This window comes from Haemaphysalis longicornis, unplaced genomic scaffold (assembly GCF_048455015.1).
Source record: "Haemaphysalis longicornis isolate Haplotype H1 unplaced genomic scaffold, Haemaphysalis longicornis Haplotype H1 scaffold_1, whole genome shotgun sequence".
Lineage (NCBI taxonomy): Eukaryota > Metazoa > Arthropoda > Arachnida > Ixodida > Ixodidae > Haemaphysalis > Haemaphysalis longicornis.
In genome coordinates, this window is record NW_027526203.1 from 145,779,438 (window position 1) to 145,801,051 (window position 21,614).

A 21,614-nucleotide genomic window follows, 5' to 3' on the forward strand; every position below is an offset into this window, starting at 1 on the left:
GCCACATGGGGTTAATCGAGGCGCACAATGTCGTTCCTCCAAGGGCGCACACATACGGATTTAGATATGGATGGTGTTGGCTAGTGTAGGCCTCAGGAACCACCAACGTGACTTTAATATCATTAATTGGATCCACGTAGGTTACATACTCCGATGGCGGCTATGTACGAGGTTACGAGGTTACTGTAACGTTATCTTTATTCAAAATTTCTGCAAAAAAACGCTCTGTGTCGGGCGCGGTTACCAAGCACCCGATTACGTGTGAAAATCAATGTAATTCAACAGTCCTCTGGTTACGTATAACACGCACTCACGCACGCAAAAAAACACGTCCACCGTTCTTAACCGGTGATATTCGTATCGCCAAAGCATAGTGAACATTAACCGCGCAAAAGTGGCGTCGTTTCTGTCCGCCAGTGGTCGCTAGTGTTTCCTCGTTTTGAGTTTTGGTGGCATTTTTCAATGGATGCGTTTTTTCTTCTTTTCGCCCTACCCGTCTTAGCGTGCGCTTGTCTGTGTCGCTTCGTCGCCTTTTTTCCTTTCTTTATTGCAGCAATCTGTTCGTTTTTTTATTGCGGAGAATAGCTATCGACATACATTTTTGTTTTCGCAAAGTTCCATGCACGCTGTGGTAAGATTTATAGATGATGAAGACAAGCGTCTCCACATTGTTCCTGTGAACGCCGTCGTAAACTTTCAGCCGAAAGATGAGCGTGACTTTAGTAAGAGTACTTTGTACAATGTTTTCTGGCAAGGCCCGGTAGAAGCTAACACGGGCATGTACCGCGCCCAGGTGCTGATGCTGGCAGGTAAGATTTTTACTTCGGTGACATTCACTCGGTGCACATGGTAATTCATTTGTCTTATCGGGCATTTTAGTATTGTCTAGCAACGAAAGAAGAGCTGGACGCTCGCTTGGCGAGCAAGAGGCTCTCGATTCCCAAGGTCCATGACCGTGATGAAGACAGCAGCGATGAGGCGGTCGGAGATCCTCGAAAGGATATGCTGGTAAACAGTCCGGCATAGACAACATCATTCATTACTGTCGTGAATAGGGAGACTACAAGTTGTACAGGATGGTTTGTAAACTGTAAGTGATTAACCCGCGTAATAATTGACGGCGATCTACACAGTACTGAGTTGAAGCATAAAAATTAGGTATCGTGTTTCATCGTGTCAAGGAGTGAATATATAGACTACGATTTGTACATGACCTTGGCAGAGCTAATTAACGGTACTCTGTACTACAGATCGAGCATAGATATTCGGCTTATCATGCGTTTCATTATGTCAGGGCAGTATGAAGTGAAGCTATGTGGGTACGGTCGCATGTATTTTTGTTGTTCGTCTAGGCTGCATGTGTCCTTAAAGCGTGAGGCGTTGCAAGACAAACGTCCTTGTATGTCCCCTTGCTTTTCAAGCGGCTTCTGAATTCTATGGTGACAGCACAGTTATTGCATGAACACACAGAGATGTTCGTTTTCATCACGAAAGGAGCTCGGTACGTGGGTTCGAGTGCGGCCCACAGGCCAAACACATCTAGAAAGCATTTGTTTCACTCGTGTGAAGGACATCGGCTAGGGTTTCATGCATTTATGTCTGCATATGCAATAATACTCTGTGGAAAGGCCAACTGTGTCTGTGTTTCTTTGTGATGACCAATATCAATGCTTATAATTTGCTCCTACCTTAATGCAAATTCGCCCCTACAGCCCACTTAGGCCCATTGTAAGGCGAAGGCCTCTCCCATTGAGTTCCAACAGCTCTGGTCTTGCGCCACTAGAGTGCACGTACCGCTGGCTACCTAACTTGATTTGTATGTCTGTGTATTTTTTTAATCGCGAGTTGATTTACAAAGCGCTGATGTATGTGCTGAATTGCATAATTGTGCTTATGTATAATGTGCTTGGCGCTTTCAATGCTTTTTTTTTCTACTTAATTTGCTAGAAACGCAAACAACAGTTTCGAGCAGCTGCGAAGGCTGCTTCATACAATAAAATGCTTAGAAAAACTCTCGACAATGCCCTCCAGAGTATTAGGACGGCTGGCAGTTCTGCCAGCTCTGCCAGTTCTGCCTTCACTGGGACGGCTTGCAGTTCTCAACGACGCAGTGTGGTAAGATCCTATTCTTATGGATCAATACCAAGATTTGAGTGACCTAATTTGTAACAATTGTATTACTCTTTGAACTAGACAAAAAAGCAGCGCTTGGGGATGACACGTCGTCGGACAACGACGCTGATGACAACCTGTGCTCACGAACTGATCTACAAGAGGCCCTGAAGAATAAAACAACGTGGCGAGAGAGGGCCCGGGAGTTAGAGAAGCAGAACAAGGCTCGGCTTGAACTTTTGGCCTCACAACAGAAATGCCTCGATGCCAAAATTTTCAACAATGAGTGATAATGATTTTGTTTTGTTTTTGCTAAAGTAATATTTTTTATTTGAAATATATGAACATATATGCCATGAAATTCTTGTTTGTAGTCCATCATCAGAAAGACGACCACACCGTTAGAAGCTCCACAACCAGACAAAGTCCGGGAAGTTGCAGATGGTAAGTTTTGTCATATCAGGCAGTGTAAAAAAATTGAGAGCTTAGAATGAGTAAAGCATGTATTTGTTTTTTGAGCTGTCCTAGAAGTAGCCTACAGCAAAAGTGTTCAATATGCAACCTCAGGTTATTTAAACCGTTTGTGGACAACTTTATGCATGTCTGGGTAAGGCCAAGCATCACATGCATGCATGTGTACCATCCCGGTTTGCATGGCTACACAGCCAAATTTGTTCTGTGAATTGGTTATGGATGTCATCTTCAGTGAAGTTAGAGACGAGCAGATGAACTTTCTGTTTACCAATTGTCTGACAGTCTTGTGTGCTTAATTGGAGAGGCTACCGTAATGTGCCAGTTATTCATGAAAGTTGCAGCCATCATTCACCTTTTCTTTCTTGGCTTATATTCGATTCAAGTAAATGTATTTATGCAAATCAAACATTTTTCACGGTAAATACACCACCTACAGGGCCAGCTGACACGATGCCAGCAAGCTCAGGCAAGTCTTGCTTCTTAAAGTTTAGTATCATAGAGAAAAGATTTGAACACTTTGTGTGTCTCATTTGTTCAGCAGTGCCTCGCGCTGAAGTGCACCAAACTCAAAGTGCTGCCGCAGCAGAAGGAAGTTCAGGTAAATTTTTATAAGCACGTATTTCACCTTGGTTTGGTTGTAGTTTTCCATTTAAATAGTTTGTAACCTTTTCTCTTATTTTATCAAGGTGCTGCAGATCTTCCAGATGCAGCCATCGACATTCCTGCTCACTGTAAGTGAACTTCACTGCACAATTTGTTTAACTGTGACCCGAGCTTGTTGGCGAATTTTTTTAAGACTCCAATTTTAGTTCTCTTCAGGTTTAGGGTAAACTGTTTGCCTACAAGTACCACTTGCAGGCAAACAGTTCCCCAAACAGCAAACCAAAATTTCCCAACAAGAACTGGAGGTGTTTTTATTGCTTTGTCTAACCATTTTTTTTCAGTGGAGGACTTTTTGTGCACTGAAAGTGGTCGCATGAGTACCACCAGACTTTGAATTTTTAGCACCAATTAATTGTTCTGGTTGCGGGACTTGATGGCTGGTGATTTATTGCACTGGACAAAGATAGAAACTGTCATCCTGTAGTACGTAGCTCGTTTCCATGAATTTTGAATTCTTAACGTGCTGAACAGCATACCGAGGCGGCACAGAAAGTGTGTCCCAAGACCGGCCCGTCTATGGCCGCTTTCTGACATGTCCGGCCAGCATCCAGGTTCTGGCAGCCACTGATCATACGATGAGCGGCCAACATTCGCCAACCAGCGCTTCGGTATTTTTCCGGCCGCCTGTGTTCAGACGCACAACGGCAGCTACCCGGCTGCCAGATATTCAGTTCACTTTCGGTTGCCGATGTTTAGAAAGAGAACGGCCGAAGAACGGCTTTGGGGCATCCATTTTTCTTTCGGGAAGCGGTGTTCAGCCGAAGCACGGCAAACGACCGGCCACAGAATATACGTATTCTTGTGGCAGTTGGTGTTCGAAAGGAGACCCGCCAGAGTGCGGCTGCCTCGCATTCGCTGTTTCAACGGTGAACCACGCTGCCGGCGGCAGAATATTCGTTTTCTTCGGGCAACCGGTGTTATACAGGATACCGGCCGACGCACGGCCCCAGAATGGCCGCAGAATTTTTGGCAACCGGTGTTAAAGAGGAAACCAGCCTACGTAAGGTCTCAGGCTATACGTCATTCTTTCGGTAAGTGGCGTACAGCCGAACAACGGCACGGGTCTGGGCGCCGAGAATTCATGCACAGACAGAATCAATCAATCAGAAAATTTCTTTGCAAGAAAAATGGGCAAATACTGGACATACTTTTTGTGTGAAGGAAATTATATTGAATGCTCATCAGTTTTTGTGGAGTACTACGTTTTGTAAAGGCATTCGCGCCGGTTTTATTTTTAACAAAACTGGTGAAGCAACTGTTGTAAAAATAGTTGATTTAATCAGAGCATGAAAGTGCTCAGGAAGATTGTCCTAAATGAAATTGGCTAAAAGCGGCACTTTCATCTTTGTGAAATTCAACAGCCTTCCCCCCCCCCTTCTTCGTTTATTGCAGGAAACCCGCCCCACAGAAGATATCAGGACATAAACAATACATCTATTCCAGCTCTACAAAGAACTGAATTTTTTCTGTATTCGACAGTAAAAGAGGCACAGCAAAAAGGGACGACGATTTGTAAGCACTGTTTAATAAATGAATTTTGGTGTCAACTGAAGCTGATAATTAAGCAAGGCTGCGCTGAAGGCTGGACGGCTGGTGGTTGCGTGTGGGCTCACTTTGATGTGGCTGCATTGGACCCAAAATGCTGGGTTTGTGCTGTTGCACAGCGCGACTGAGTCATTTGCTTGCGCTAGATGCAGTGACCGGCCTCACTACAGTTAACGTACTGTGGCTCAACTCCAATGCTCGTAGCACGGCCCTATTTCCGGAAGCTTTAGTCCGGCTGGAGTCCGACGACCGCATCACGGCTGTCCTCTGGTGGCCGTACTTCGGCCGTACACGGGTGGCTTTGGAATGGCCGGAGCCCTACGGCTGGAATGTAAGCCGGTCGACTGGCCGACGGGCACTGGCCGTTGGACAGCCATGGGAGTACGGCCGTATACGGCCAAAAGGCCCACATTTGGACACGGGCCGAACATGGCTGCCGGAAAAAGGCCAGACAGAAAATCACCGGCCAAAGTACACCGGCTTGATTTAGGCCAAACAGTCCTGTGCTGACTGGGTATTGTTTGTTCTCCGAGTGCTGTCGTTGCCAGCACTTCGTGCGCATGTCAAGTTAGCATGTCCAGCACAGCTAGCATCTTGTAGCTCAACCGAACCTGTTGCACTGCTGTAATATGGCAATCCCATGTGTAAAAAAAGTGTGATCACAAGCACTGCTAGGGGAAACAATGTCTTTTTGGGAAATTTAAGTTTATAGGCTTTATTTTGTTCCTTTCGGAAGCAAGTGAAATAATGCACAGAGAAATGAAGGAAGCTCACACTAACGCGTAAGACTTAGCGAAGCTGTACGCGATCTTCACAACCATCATGATGGTTTAGGTCCACGAATGCATCCGGTTTGCTTTTTTGCTGCTGCCGCAAGGACCTGTACTCCATCATTGTTGCTATAAGTGTTGTCTTTTTAATGAGTGATAATCATTGGACATCACCTTGGAGGGGTGTACACTATGACACGTCTTTCTCGTTCCAAGCAAGTGTGGCCACGATAATGGCAAATGATGGAGATTTCTTTTTCTTTGCCAATCTCCCTAAGTGGGTATGCTTGTCTTGACAAAAGTGCGCAGGGGACCCTGGGCGGTCGTCGCAAGGCACGCACGCACGAGCGCTAGGCATTTCGGTTTTGTTAACTGCCTAGCGGTTGCCATGAGGCCCTGGCTCACGTGCACGCGCTTGGCAATTTCATGGTATTTTTAACTGTGAACATGAAAAATTATGATTTGCTGAAGAGCTTTGCTCTTAAAATAAAGATTTATCAATTTTGAAAAAAAACTACCAGGCTGAGAGAGTTTGCACATATGAGACCGCCATCCTACCGAGTTGCCTGCTTTGTAGCCCTGCCCTGGTAGTTTTTTTTTTCATGACTTGAAATAAGCTTGACAAGTTTACAAAGCCAGACTGGGGGAAAATACTGTCTTGTTATGAGTTTTCATGTTACAGCATGTTATAACTTTTTTATGCAGTTCCATATGAAGAATGGTGTCACCATTAGCGGCGCGCAAGCCGCTAAAATCCTGAGTAATCGGAAGTCGACCTTGGTCTGCAAAGACACGGCGCAGGCCATTTGGACGGCTGAAGTACTTGCGACAAGGAGTGTGAGTGGCCAGGCTGCCCCCAAAAGGCAAGGCCACTGGGGAGACTGCAGAGCTTGCCCTGACACCCATGAAAGTCAACGTGGTGATAGGTAAGTTCAAGAGGCATTTGTTGCGTTAAAATTCCTCGCAGAAATATTGTTTTGCCATTCAGAATTGCGCATCTGGGAAACTTGAAAGCTTTGCTGTTCTTTCTTTACACTTCGTTGCCCCACTTTGCTGACAGTGAAACCAAATTGCTCAAATGATTAGCTTAGCTACCCACCGCCGTGGCCCTGTGGCTATGGCATAGTGCTGCAGAGCCCAAGGACACAGGTTTGATCCCTGCCACGGTGGCTGCTTTTAAGATGGAGGTGATAAGCAAAAATGTCTGTTGAAATTTGGCACACGTCGAAAATCCCTAGGTGGTCAAAATTACTCTGGAGCCCCTCCACTATAGTGTACTTCATAACTGGGGTGTAGCTTTAGTCAATCAAACTTTAGTCAACCCCAAAGTCAATCAATATTAGTACTTAGAAGTTCCTTAACTGTGGCAGTGTTTAAATTCCACGGTTGCTTGGGGTATAAGAAGTTATTTTCTAGTATTGCAAGGTGTAATTTAACCAATGGTCACTAAAACAATCCCACTAAATGCTGTTACTATTCCTAATATTATTTGAAATTTCATCATTGGCTACGTAATGTTCAATTGCTATTTCTGGCTTTACATGTGTGTCCCTGTTTCAGACATGCTCCGGTACTGGGGCGACATAAAACAAGTTGACGTCGCGACTGTCGTCCCCAGTGTGCCTCACCTTCTCACAGAGAAGATTCAAGATGTAAGAAAGTCACAGAAAAAGCTATCTGCGAGCACAGTGGCCAAAAACCTGGCCTCCAAGGACCTGGCCCCCAAGGACCTGGTCTCCAAAGACCTGGCCGCCAAGAACCTGGCCGCCAAGGACCTCACCGCCAATGACCTGGCTGTCAATAACTTAGCCTCAGACTGAATGCCGAGCGAGAATTCCCAGAGTGCAATAAAAATTCCAAGAAAGTAAAGCTGTGTTGTGCAGGTTGTTGCTGCTCTCTTCTGCAGTACATACAGCCAGCACTACCAGTTGGCAGCTGGAAGGAACAGACCATGTTGCTTCTGGTAGTGAGTGGCCAAAATGGCTGCAGCTGAGAGTAGCTGGGGCTTGTGGGATCAGTGGGGCCAGTTGCAGCTGGTCCCGATTGGGACCAGTTACAACTAGTCTGGCTTGGGACCAGTTGCAACTTCTCCTGCTTGGGACCAGTCGCAACTGGTCGCCATTGGGCTAACTGGGATCATTTGCAACCGGTCCCAGTTGGGCCAACTGGGACCAGTTACAACTGGCCCCAGTTGGGCCAGCTGGGACCATTTGCAACTGGTCCCAACTGGGAATTGTTCCATAACCCAGTTCAACTGAGACCAGTTGGGACCAGTTGGATTCCCAGTTCAACATTTTCACTAGGGCTGCTGGTTTACAACGCCGTCACGAGTATGTGGTGCAGCGCTACCTTGCTTTTTATTGTATCGTGGATCAGTGGTCAAATGCCACGAGCATCAGCAGCGCGAATCTGTCTCGTGATTCCGAAAGTAGGTGCCGTACGAGAACAAAGCGGTGGGTCGAACTGAGTGGCTGTTCTGGTTCCTTGTTTGCGCTCACTTTATTTAACTGCGCTCTTGCTTCATCTATCCCCAGTTCGCACTTAATAGACTAGAACAGGTGTCGGCAACCTTTCGAGGTGGAGGGCTGAGTTGCATGAAGCCGACACGGCGGAGGACGGCAAATCGGGTGGGAGAGGGAAGGGGATTTGAAGGCACAGAAAAAAATTCTGCGAATTGCCAATAATATTTGGCAAATGAAAACATTCTGCCTGAGCGTATAGAGGGCGGGCGCGATCAATTCTCTGTTTTTGTATCCGTGACCCCATTCGAGGCCAAAGCTGGCGTGGCGGCCTTGACCTTCAGATAGGAAGTGAGGGGGAGGGATGGGGGTTCTGACGGCGTGCTCGGGACCGCATGATACGGCCGCAGGTTGCCGACCCCTGCACTAGAAGATAACCAACACAGTCAGTGACGATCGTATACTTGGGCCGCGCACCGTGTATGCCGCTGTGTTGTGTATACAGTTCGTAACGCATCTATAGGCAGCGGACGTGCGATTTGCAACATTTGTTTGCAACATTTACTTGCGCTTAATTTGTTTATTTGGCGTTATTGCCTCACCTTCTATCCGCTAGTATACATGTACTCTACCGTTTCTAAATTGTGCTGCTTAAAATGTTGCCAGGAAAATAATTTATTTTGCGACAATATAAAACAAAATTTCCACTCGTTTCCAAGGCGGTGCCGGGCCGGTGGTGTCAGCTGAGCCGGCTGCGCTGCTCGCGTCCGCTTGCATGTCCCGTTGAAGCAACCTTTTGCAGTTACCTCAGGCTATACAGAAAAAGAGAGAAGCTCTTTATTAAAGAAGGAAATGCAGAGAGGTTTGCCAACATGCGTACGTCGACATGCTAATCTGCCGGAAGGGGAATTGGGAAAATATAGATGAGTAGTAAAAGGAGGAGTAGTAGGTGAAAGGAGAAAAAAACGAGAGATAGGGTCATATGGAGGGACATGTGATGTAGCGAAGACTGTCCGCATAAGGGGGGCTAAAAGTCTCAGTGACACCAATATCGTCAAGATAGTCAAATAACGCATTCAGGACTTTCCGCTGAGATGATGGAGAATGCCATGGTCCAGGTAGAAGGCTCAGCGTATTGGTCCAGGGTGAAGACATGTCATCTTCTGCTGTAACCAGCTCCTTGCGTCAGCGGAGGCGGAGCACTCTAGGAGGACATGCTCAACGGTTTCGGGGGCGCCACAGTTGTCGCAATATATGGGCTTGTACTTTAGCCTATGCGACGTAAGTAGGCATTAGTGAACGCCGCATTGAGTCGCAGTCTATATGAAATACCGTTTCACGCCAGCGAGGTAGTCGTTCTGGCAGCCTCAGTCTTATCTGTGGGCAATTGAGTATAGAAAATCATGACGTTCCGGAAGGGACCATAAGCGGCTTCTTTCTGCTAGAGATAGCGCCTTGGTCATAGTTGAGGCATCTTTTTTTGTGAAGAAAATCGTTTTTTGTTTTTGATTTCTGGGCCCCTACGTGCAGCCTCATCTTCTCTCTGATTTCCTAGGACACCACAGTGTCCAGGGAGCCACTGAGGGTTATGCGATGGCCAGCAGCGTAAGCGAGATGGTGCAGGTATTTTACTTCGTGCTGGATGTGGTCGTGGATGCTGGAGCAGCTAGCATGTCGCAGGCTTTGTAGGGCGGCTTTCGAGCCTTTGAATACGGTCCATTGTGTCGGTGGCTGAAGAAGTATGTACCGGATGGCTTCTTTAATTCCATAAACTTCAGCTAGCGTGGAAGATGTCACTCGCTCAAGCCGGCATGACAGTGATTTGTTAGCTGCCGGAATGGAAACTCCTGAAGAACTGCGCTCAAATGCTGCCGATCCATGTGTAAAAATGTGGGTCGTTGCAGAGTAAAATTTGTGAATATGGGCAAGGGTAACCTAAAGTAGGACAGGTTGGGATATGCGCTTTTTTTAATCAATTTTTGGTATAGAATGCTTTATGGTAACAGGTGACAAAGTCCATGGCGGAAAACCCAGTGGCATGGTCTGCGGTGCTTGATTTGGCACGGAAGCATCCTTTATTGTTCGTCCAAAGCTGGAAGCGTCTTGATCCGCACTACGAACCAGGAAATGGGCTGTGGCATGTAGCCTGTACCTCCGAAATAATTTCGTAGCGTCTCTTTAAGCCGTAACACATCCATGGGCAGGCAGCCAGCTTCTGCAAGGGACCCAAAACATGACGAGCCTGCAGTAAGGCCAAGGCACTGCCTCAGAAAGTTGTTCCTTGCCGCTTCCAGCTGTTTTTTGCTTGTCAGGGACAGTTGCTGCAGGATGGGAAAGCTGTAGCGCAAGACAGCATCAACGTAAGCCTTGAAAAGGAGCACTCAGAGTGACAATCACTTCCCCAGCGAGTGCCACAAAGATATCCAATAATTTGGGATGCTGCTGAAATTCGCGTACGTAATCTTTTTACTTCTGGGGACCAAGAGGGGTTTCTGTCTATTACAATGCCAATGTATCTTTGGGTTCGTACGTAATGTAGAGGCCGGCCACTGAGGATTAGAGGGTATCGGTCCATGCTCTTGCGGGTGAACGCCATTGTGACATTTTTTTCTGAGGAAAGATTGAGTCCTCTCGGCGATAGGAGTAGCTTATTTAGGAGTAGCTTAATTAATTTTTACGCATTTATTCCAATCAGTTTCAAATTCAGACGTAGCGCGCCAAACTGCCGTTCAAATGCAGGACGGCGAATCTTACGTCACGGTTTCCGTGACGTCAGGGACGTTTGCCGCATCGTCTGCTACGATTGCACATGCATGGTCCGCACTTGCCCGCGCAGTCGACATGTCGTCTGAATCGTCATAGTCGGATGAGTCGCTGCCACCCGACAGACAGACACACAGACAGAACAACTTTATTTGGCCAGGCGATTAGGCTGGCGACGTCTTCGCCGTCGTCCGTTTTGTAATATCACTGCGGCTCGAACCGGCGCAGACCGTGATAGCAACAGCTTGTCGCCACTCTTCTAATCAATCTGATCGCGAAAAAGAAGTTCCACATGCGAGAAAGTAGATGTTAGTGTGGTGAAAAATTGTGCTAGGGGTTGTTATCAGCGCTGAATTTAAAAGCGGCGTTCAGATATTTTCCGCGATGTCAAGCCTACGCTGACCGGCAGCGGAGGTTCGGCGCTCCGACCCAGCACTGCCGGCACCGCGGTGCGGCGAGCGGCCGAAAGATGGCGCCACCTGCGCGCTAGAATCAAAACAGGTCACGGCAGATGTTTTGGTCACCGATCGCTGAAACGGCAATTATCGCCAAAATAAAGCTCCACATCCGAAAAAGGGGATGATAGTGTGGAAAGTTGTGTAAGGGATGGTCATTCGCAGTTGTACAGATAGCGGCGATCAAATATTCGCCACGATACTAAGCCTAAAGTTCCCAACACCCAAGCTGACCCGAGCAACGCCGAGCCCGCTGGCTTGGGCGACAGTTCTTGCGGCCGCCGCCGCGCACGAACTCAGTCCACGTTTAGCGCTGCATGTCGTCGCGCGAAAATAATGCACCTTGGCGTCGTCCTCGATTTGCTCGGACAGGCTTCGGGTGAGCCTCATTTCACACCCGATCTCTAGACACCCCCTCGCGCTCCTGTCACGTGATCATAAAGGTGGTGACGTCAAGACCGAAAGTCACGTGACAAAGATCGTTTCGTCACTTTCTTGTTTAACCATGTTTAACCCAAAACAAATCGTGCCGTGCGCGTTTTCTCTACGTTGGCGTCGGCGTTTGTCGGTTCGGTACTATCTGCATGCTACGGTGTCAATGCCGGTTATTTAAAACAAGTGCAGCGTCGATCTGCAAACGTTTCTGTCAGGTTAATAAGCGAGCGAGAGTGAGAGAGAGCTATTTTCCCCTTGTTTCCATCGTTTCGTGGTTTCGGGCGTCGCGTTCGTGCGTGGCGGTCGATCGTTCCGAGTGCGCGGCTGGCCTTGCGCGCCGGGAAGCTGACGCCCACATGTGGCAGTTATTAACCTTACCTTACCTGTTCTTGCTTCTAGCCCAGAGTACTGGAACAACGAGGAATTTCGCAGCTACTTTGAAGCGGTGTGGCAAAGTGTGAAGGTGCTGTGGGTAATGTTTCACAGGCTTGAATTTGACGTTGTTCTAACGACAAATAACGGCATTGAAGCCCAAAACAGGGTGCTCAAGGCCCACTATGTCAAAAGTGCGAGTGGAAAGGGGTCACCGACGTCTCTGATCGCAGCCGTTGTTCGTGGCTACCTTTCGGACATCGAGAAAAGGTTCCATCAGTCGACGATGAGGCAGTCGTCACTGTACAGACAGTAGAGAGTTTTAGTACAGCGGAAAGCACCACTTTAGCGCGCCCATTGCGTTAGCCGGCACGTTAACTGTCGTGTAACGAGGCGTATCCGTTTGCGATTGCGGCGCGCAAACGTTAACGCCTGTAACAATTTTTGTGGAGGCTTTGTGCAATGCCCGTGACTTTTAATTGCACAGAGGTGCAGTGTCCTGGTACCTGTACAACAAAGTGCGAGTGGTCTTGTGTTCTTTGATTTCCATATTATTACTCCACATTGGATTCTTTACCTGTGTATATATCAGTTTGTCTTTCAGCGTGTTATTTGAATTTGAATGTTTGTACACCGACACGTACCTGAGGCCTTCTCTCAAATAAATTGGTGTCTGCTCAACTATCCTGTCTCACAGATCTGTAGCATTGCTGAGAGCAGTTAAGTGGCTTATAAGCTACACCTTAGACAGACGTAATGAATGCTTCACACTGTTAAGGCAGAATTACAGGTACAAACAAGAAGTCAGTCACATAAACAATAAACTACCTATTTGCAAGATATTGTTTTTATTGCACTTTTTGCATAAAAATACTGTTTTTTTTTTCTTGTGTTTCAAGTGTACTTATTGAGTTCTAATTTTACTTTCGCAGTTAATGGCCTTTTTGTACATTTGCTGATTTTATATTTTATATATTTTGTTTTACATACCTGTGACATAGTACTTATGCCAACGGGAATACTATCGCAATAAAAAAATGTGGGGTATGCTTGCTGTCATTCTAACTCTGCCTGATTAATGTAAAGTTGCAACGAAACATCCTACTGTATGTGCCATAATGCAAGCATAATGTTTGGTACAAAGTTTGTTTACAGCAAGGCATTTTCAGCTGCTGCTGACACACACAAAAAAAATGTAAACTTCCTTTCAGGCTTTGGTAACTGTTGTGACTAACAATAGTGCAGTAGAAGTGTGGCGGTTTCACAATTAATTTGCCAAATTGGTTGCGAACTCGGAATACGCTTACTAACACTGTGAAACTATGCAAGTCATTACGTTAACTTTGTTTCAGTGGATTCAGCATCTAAAGGTCCAATAATGGATATTCCGTCTCGGACATTCAGGCTCGATTGGACCTTCCGTCTCGGAGGATCTTTCGTCTCGTTGGACATTAAGGCTTTTACTATTAAATGGATGTCTGGGGCACTGTGAAGTTACCTTGAATGCCCTCTACCGCAATATAGTTGTGGGACCCTTCTGCATTTTCACATGCAATAACTTCTACACGATAATTTGAAGTGAAATATACGCCTGGCACCTCTGATTTACGTCATAAAATTTGAGTGTGCCTGCAACGCTATTGACGAAAGCAAGCTTGGACGCGAGTACGTTGCTGAGGGTGCCGAAATATGACTCCAATTTTTTCATTCGGGCCTGTTTTATCATTCGGGCAAACCGTCAGAGTTTTTCTCGTCGTTTTGTTGGTGTGCACTAGTATCAGCGAAAAAAATAATGTTTCCGACCTTCATGCCATGGCAGACACGCGAGCGCTAAGCAAACAAGCAAACAGTCACGTGTTCGTCCATCCAAAAAAAGGAGGGTGCTACGACAGTCGCCTGACACTCACCGTGTACGCGCGTGAGTGTCGGTCAACTGCTCGCAGCCCGTAAGAAGCGGTCGATGCGGATGAGGGTTGTATATTCTCAGTTCGGTCTCGTCAAGGCGTCAGTTTTATGTGTCATATTTGTCATCCAGGATTTCACATATTAATCAGTTATTGAGATAAAACATCCTACTTCAATATCTTCCCTTCTGATATTTCGTCTACATTTCGTGCCCACTTACAAAAACGACGTTATTGTGCTTCGCGCTGTCACAAGAGCAAGCCCAAATACTAACTTCAAGCCTTGGAATTATCATAGTATTCACTTTTCAAAAACCGTCTTCTTTTCATCGATTCCCTTTCCTCATCTGTCCGCAACACTAGAAATGTGACGATGCCCTCAGCAGCATAGACTCAGCACCAGGACATGTGTTACATATGTGTTACATCGATAAATGGAACACTTCCTTAGCGTATAAAATGAAAATACGCTCAGGAAATTTTAATTTCCTGAGCGTATTGCTGCTCCGCTCGCGCTCAAACTTCACACAGAGGTTGCATTTTGTGGTCTATTTTGTTTGGCAGTGGGAGCAACAACAGTAGATACCTGTTTATTCTGCAAATACATAATATCGATCTTTGACTATGGCAAAATGGCGGCCATTGCAAAATGATATGCAAAATGAAATGAGCAATGACAATTCACGGTGGGAAGGAGCCGAATGAGGTAGCAGAGGATCAAGCTTAGGATGGCCACAAATACTAATTACACAGCAGCTAGTACAAATCATAATACTGTACTCCTGCGGTTCATTGTTGTCGATACCGGTCATCTGGTTGCAGATAAGCTGTCGTCTTCTGTGTCAGGTTACCCCACTTTTCGAAATAAGGATTACGATTCTTTGTTCACGTTTGTTGCTTTGTTCTCGTTTTACTTATATTACAATTCTGTGCGTAAGTGTCTATGCGTGTGACAAGGCGCCATGAGATCATTCACAGCATACGAAAAGGCATATCCTGTTCACCTGCAGTGATCGATATTATGGTGTGATGTCACAAGTACAGAATGTTCGCCGTTCGGCTGGCTTGAGAGACAGGTAAGGTGTGCCGTACGTGCCTCATGAGAAAAGCTTAAGTCGAATGATGTCTGGTTCCTTCACTCCTGCCCGTTTGTGCTTGGTGCGGTGGATGAATTTGGTTAGCTGAGTCGTGGTCCGTTGAAGTTGTAGTACTGCATGGGAGCCTGTTCCGTCCTGTGGGATGGTGAGTCCAGGTAGGCTCAAAGGCCCATTGCGCTCAAAATTTCAACCTCCTGAAAACGTTATTTCTGCATAGCCAGCCTAAAAAGACTGCATGCATGCTTAGGCAAAAAGGACTAAAAGTTGGTCTTCTGGGGGACTACTTGACTTTGCCCCAATCATTACACCCTTTAGGGACTAAATGTGAGCGGACGAATGGTTAATCTGCCACCCGGTTGTTCAGTTCCCATACTCCCCAGGGATGGACAACTATACTTCAAACAAAGGAGTGAACAAGAGAGAGCGCCAAGAGATGCTGCTCGAAATGCAATTATTTATTCTCATAGCGGGTCAGATGATTTTGTGTGCATGTTAATTCTAGTCAACCATTAAGGAGTGCTCCAGCTAATTTGAGAAGATAGCCCCTACGTTGCTAAAAGAATCAATTGAGCAGAAGTTCGTTTTTCTGGCCTAAGAGTAATTGGCGAAATTTTGTCATTTCCGGTCCAGTCTTCACACGCCATCAATCATATGATGGTACCCTGTGCCGCAAACAAACAGATTAGTCATATAGATTTCCATAATCACAATCACACTTTTTTGTTTGTTTTGTGGTGGAACTATTTTGAGGAGGTTGACGAAAGCCATCCGGTATGGCACGTTCATGTGCAACACTTTATATTGACGCAAAGGTGAGGCCCGTACACGACTACCTGCACTGTCGCAACGCTCATTTTATTAACGTAGCGTAACATTTGGAACAACACGCTTGAACCTACCGCTATCGGCTTAATCTTCACAACAAATGCATGTCTTGAATAAAATAGTGGGGCCTTAGTATTGTTGGACCCTTCGTCTCAGTGGACTGTTCGTCTCGTTGGACATTCAGGCTCGATTGGACCTTTCGTCTCGCCGATCACGTGACGAATTGGACCTTTCGACTCGTTGGACATTCAGGCCAAAAGCAGTTTTTGTGTAGGTTGAAATAAAATTCAAGAGAACAAAGAGCAGAATGCACATTTGGTGGTCCTTTCAATGCCCACAGGAGGATATATATTAAAAGGCGGGGGTAAGTGCGAAAAGGTTTAAGCGGAGGTTGTTCAGATAACATGCCTGATTTATAGCATCCCTAAAATGGCACTTGTAAAGTGGCCTTTTAGTCCAGTATAATTGCTGGCGTTTTGTAAATCTGACATTCGAACCTGTTATTAGCTACAGAACCTACTTTTTGTCGTTCCTAAAGCTAAGTTACGACGTCCTAGTAAATTGGCAGAAGTCTAGCCTTCATGCTGGAATAGATTAAGTGCATGGGCGAGGGATAAAGAAAACAAGCGTCCTGCTGTCACCATGGTCTCCGTACCCTTTCTTTTGCCACCACCGCTGCCATCTTTCGTCCCCGCAACGCGCAGCATGTTACGCGGGTAGCAGCTCTGTTGAGCGAAAAAACCTCGGGCGCTAACCGAACGCCAAAGCGATCGTAACTAACCAGCGCAACCGCGCGATGCTTGCAGCGGCTGCCTGCAACAATCGCTGCCCATCGCTGCCTGCAACATCGCTGCCCATCGCTGCCTGCAACAACCGGCCAGATACGCCGGCCAATGTTTCGTCACGCCGAAAGCAATTTCGCTAGTGCTGCCGATTTGTGGAAGCTCGCGGCCGGGACAATCAAAATCGATTTTACATGTGATTCCAGCCTCGGATCGCTACAAAACTTTCTGTGAGGCATCTGTACAAACTACTGAAGCCAATTATATCATTTTTAGGCGTCAAAATTTGGTGTCAGTACTCCTTTAAAATACATTCCGAGTAGTCAACGGTAAGTGTTGCAGGGTCCCTTTAAGAGGGTTCAACGCTGGTCTACCACTCTCGACATGTCGCAGACACTCGAGTCAGTGCCCGGGAGTTAAAAAGAAGGTCCCCTTCACCCCGAGTAGTACGAGTGGCGCTGGCTACCACCCCCAAGCGCAGGAAGCAAAAATACCTTAACATAAATACCCCAGAAAGTGGAGGGGAAAATAGCCCCGCCGATAACGTAGTGGTCATCGCACCAGACCGGTATTCTGGAGGTCGTGGGTTCGGATTATATATATATATATATATATATATATATATATATATATATATATATAGTTGCAGAGCAGAGACGTACGGGACGAGGGATTCCGTAAAGACACATATCAAGGTTGCATTCGTTCTTGCCAGTGATATTTGGTACTTTGACAATGTTTTTATAGTGCCGAATTGGGTATGATTGCACTTTTTTTGACACGGGGTACAAATAATTGAAAATACAAGTCGAGAAAAAATCCGCAAGTTTTCCGGAGGCGGGACTCCAGCCCACAACCTCCGCATAACGCGTGCGGTGCACTACCAATTGTGCTATTCCGTGACGGCTTCCCTCTCGACTTTAGGGTTTATGTTTAGGACTGCTCACAGGCCGGTCAATAAATAACTTATATTTATTTATTATTATTTTATTTAAATTATTTTATATTATTATATTATATTATATTATTTTTATATATTATATATAATATAATATATTTATAATATTTTATAGTATTATATTATATTATAAAATTATTTAAAACCTATAAATAAACAATTTATAAATCCCGCAATAAAAAAGTTAACCGCAGTTCTTATCTTTTACCTGAACGTTTCTTCTTGCCCGTTGCAAAACTCATCGAAATCTATATATAGAAAGGGAGTCCTCTCCCTGAAACGTCAGTAAACGTATTTTTATTTTCTAAGTCTTTCTCGTTTGTCTCTGTCTCTACTAACCTTATTTTTTCGCGCTCTGTGTGAGTTTTTATCTTTTCAGTCTATATAGAAAAAAAAAAAAAAGTTCCTGCGTTTTTGCAGCCGCCCCATTCCATAGGGGCGATTTCCCGTGCAAGCCGGGTGAACTTCCCAAGCGTTGTAGTCCCACACAAGGGCCGAGCGCCAGGCCGGGGAGTCGCTTGTACCTATTTTACCGGTAGGTTCCCGGCGCCACCAAGGAACACGAATTCACATGGTGCCTTCCACAGCCACGATGGACGCTCAACTCGCAACCGCCTGTGGCAGGACAAGCCGCCAGACTCTTTCACCCCCGGCAATGGCGCAACGCGGCATGATGGCCGGGGGCCCCGCCAGATGGACAAGGGTCAGGGGCCCCTCGATAGGGTAAAGGCAGCTTTCCAGACGTGAAATCCCCTTTCAAGGGTCCGCACTCGACCAGGGACGCCTGTACCCATTAAAGAAACCGGTGGGTGTCCGGCGGTACCAGGATTCGAACCCCGGACCTCCCGCATACGAGGCGAGTGCTGTACCTTTGAGCCATCGCTGCTATATATATATATATATATAGACTGAAAAGATAAAAACTCACACAGAGCGCGAAAAAATAAGGTTAGTAGAGACAGAGACAAACGAGAAAGACTTAGAAAATAAAAATACGTTTACTGACGTTTCAGGGAGAGGACTCGGAGTCCTCTCCCTGAAACGTCAGTAAACGTATTTTTATTTTCTAAGTCTTTCTCGTTTGTCTCTGTCTCTACTAACCTTATATATATATATATATATATATATATATATATATATATATATATATATATATATATATATATATATATATATATATATATATATATATATATATATATATATATATATATATATATATATATATATATATATATATATATATATATATATATATATATATACCCGTTGTGGGGTATTGGAGAACGCCTTATAAGCAGAAATATGTGTGGTGCTCTCGCACGATATTCTGTGGTTGGAGCATCCAGACCGTCCGTGTTTTTTATTATTTAATTTTATTTACTCAGCACTTTTTAGATTTGACGAATAAAATACTAGGACAATTACAAAAGCTACAAAAGAGTCACTTGACGGTCTTACCCAACCCTTCATGCTACGTTCAACTGTCGCGCAGCTGCCGCACAGCTGCGCGGAGAATCTGTCACTCTGCCAGACTGTCGCGCAGCTTCGTCTTCTGCCAGACACCGGGGAGAGAGAGAGAAATTTTATAGTGCACAAAAGTATACTGTGGGCGGAGTGTCGGTATCATGATCCTGTTGGATCCTGCTGCCACCTCGCGCACAAATCTAGTAGAAGCTGGATCTCGCGCTCGAAGCGAGTCAGTTCTCCCTCCCACTCTCCCTCCCACTCCCACTCAAACGATGGATTGGGGATCGGGTCTAAGTCGGGGCTTTCTTGGTAGGCGCGTGCCCGCAATACCATGGAAAGAGTGTACACAGTGTTCCGCAGTGGCGGGAGAGTGGCTCGTACTGCATGAGCGAGGCTGCGTGAAGTTTAGTAGGATGGGCGTACGTGAACCATGAAGACAAAATACAACTTTGTTTACTTTAAATAACTGGCCATCGGTAATTCACTCTGCTCCATTTCGCACACGAAAGACGTTTTATAACCGACAAAATGGATGACACATTGACAAACTTTCGAATATGGCGCTACAGTGACGTGTTATGGACAGAAGTGACGTAAGATGGGCCAGCAGTAAAAAAACCCGCCCGCATCTTCCCACGGGGGGAACTCGAGTAAATGCATCGCAGAGTGGTGGGGGTATCGCGTGAATGTTGCCTAATTGGGTATGGCTTGGGATTGCTTAATTGTTATTTCGTCTTTAATATTCTTATTTATTGAATGAAGGAGAAGCGAAGGCAAGGAGTGTTAAGTTAAAGTCTGTCTTTATTGCTTGGTGCCGTCAAGCAAAGCGTCAAGTCAAGCGAAAGCCAAGCAAAGACGCCCTTGACTGAATTCCGAACGCGCGCTCCGCCGCTTATATACACACCGCCCGCGTTCGAGGGAGAGGAGTACGGGGGAGAGACGCGCAAGCGCACACTTCCGTACACAAGCGCGCGAACTTTCCACGCACCCACCACGCCGTTATCACGTGTACACGCCCTGCCGCCGTTACTGTTGAGCGCGACGCAGCGCACGGGTAGCTACGACACATGCGCGCGCAGACGCGCTCCCCCCGCACCGCCGCAGCTGTTGTTGAGAGCGATGAGGGTACGGGGGAGAGACGCGCACCTGCGCCTCGACGCGACGCGCATGCGCAGTGAGCGTGTGGGCGGCGCCGACAACATCGACGAGTGACATCGCGAGCCTAAGAAATGCTCCGCATTTAAAACGTAGTTTTCAGCGTGTCATCTGCGCGCTAGCCCTCAAGTGATGCGACCAAACGGTACTAGAGGCCCCACTACAATCGCCCAGACATTTTTCTTTGAGGTGGCTTAGGTCGGCGGCCGCCAATCGCACAAGTTTCTGTGACGTCATAGAAAAGTGGGTGGAAAGAGGCTGGGAAGTCGCCACTGCTTCACGTGTTTCCTTTAATATCTCGATTATTTGTTTGAATTTCGCGATAAAATTGGTACAATTGTTACCGGGACAAAACGGTCTCTTTTTTAAACCAAACTTGTATTTCGTCTTCATGGCTCCTTCAAGGGCCAAACACATGTGCGGAAAGCGAGGCGTTTGGGCACGCGTCTTTTCCCACTCCAAAACCGGTCCTGTAGCATTCGTGCGTGTTCCTGACCGACCGCTGCAGCCGCACCGGTTTCCAGAGAGGGAAAACACGTGCGCAAACGCGTCGCTCTCCACACATGTGTTTGGCACTTCAGTACACGCTTTGGCTCCTTACTTTTTTTTTTATTATTTGCATTTCCAATACTGCCATTTTTCGTTTTAGAACATTTTAGCTGGGTGCAAAAAAAAACACATTACATGAATGAGACACGGGAGTAGCAAGCAATAAATGGAAGAAAAAAATACATGAACAGACATTCGTGACTTTATCAAGACAGTTCGCAGCAAAATTCTTATTTTATAACGTTCGTGTGTCGAGATTACGGGGTATACGTCAATAGTCCCCAAGGGGTCAAACTTAATCCGGAGCCCTTCACTGCGCTCGCCTCATAGCCCGGATGTAGCTTAATTGGGCGCGTTAAACCCCATATTTTTTTTTTCTTTTATAAACCACAATTGCCAATTCTTTAATTCCAACATTTTCAAGGAAACATGGTAAAAATGATAAAAAAGCGAACAAAAGTGAACACTATCTAAACATTCGAAGAAAAAAAGGTGTACAATACATTTTATCAAATAACACTGTAGTGTTCCTTCAGAACTGAAGTAATCTGAAAACGAAACGCACAGCTGTCGCGCTTGTGTGAGGAGTGGGGAGCAACGTTTTTAGTTAAGGTCTAAATCTAGAAACGTTGGTTAATCTAAAAACGTTAATCTAAAAACGTTGGTGGGGAGTGACTGGTCTCTCATCGCGTCCCTCGACAGTGCCTTCGCTACCCCGAACGTTGCTGCTTGACACCGACATTGACGAATGCGCCGAACATTTTCGTCTGTAGCTGGTTCCGCCTTACAACTTTTCGCCAGTGTGCGTTCAGCCTGTCCTTCGCCG

General features: G+C 46.1%; 1 long non-coding RNA gene across 1 annotated transcript; it reads left to right on the forward strand.

Annotated features, from left to right (window-relative positions):
• Positions 1 to 5,807: 5,807 nt before the first annotated feature.
• Positions 5,808 to 7,602, forward strand: LOC144166397 (uncharacterized). The gene is made up of 2 exons (XR_013321667.1): positions 5,808 to 6,490; positions 7,125 to 7,602. It is a non-coding gene; the product is annotated as an uncharacterized LOC144166397 (long non-coding RNA).
• Positions 7,603 to 21,614: the final 14,012 nt, after the last annotated feature.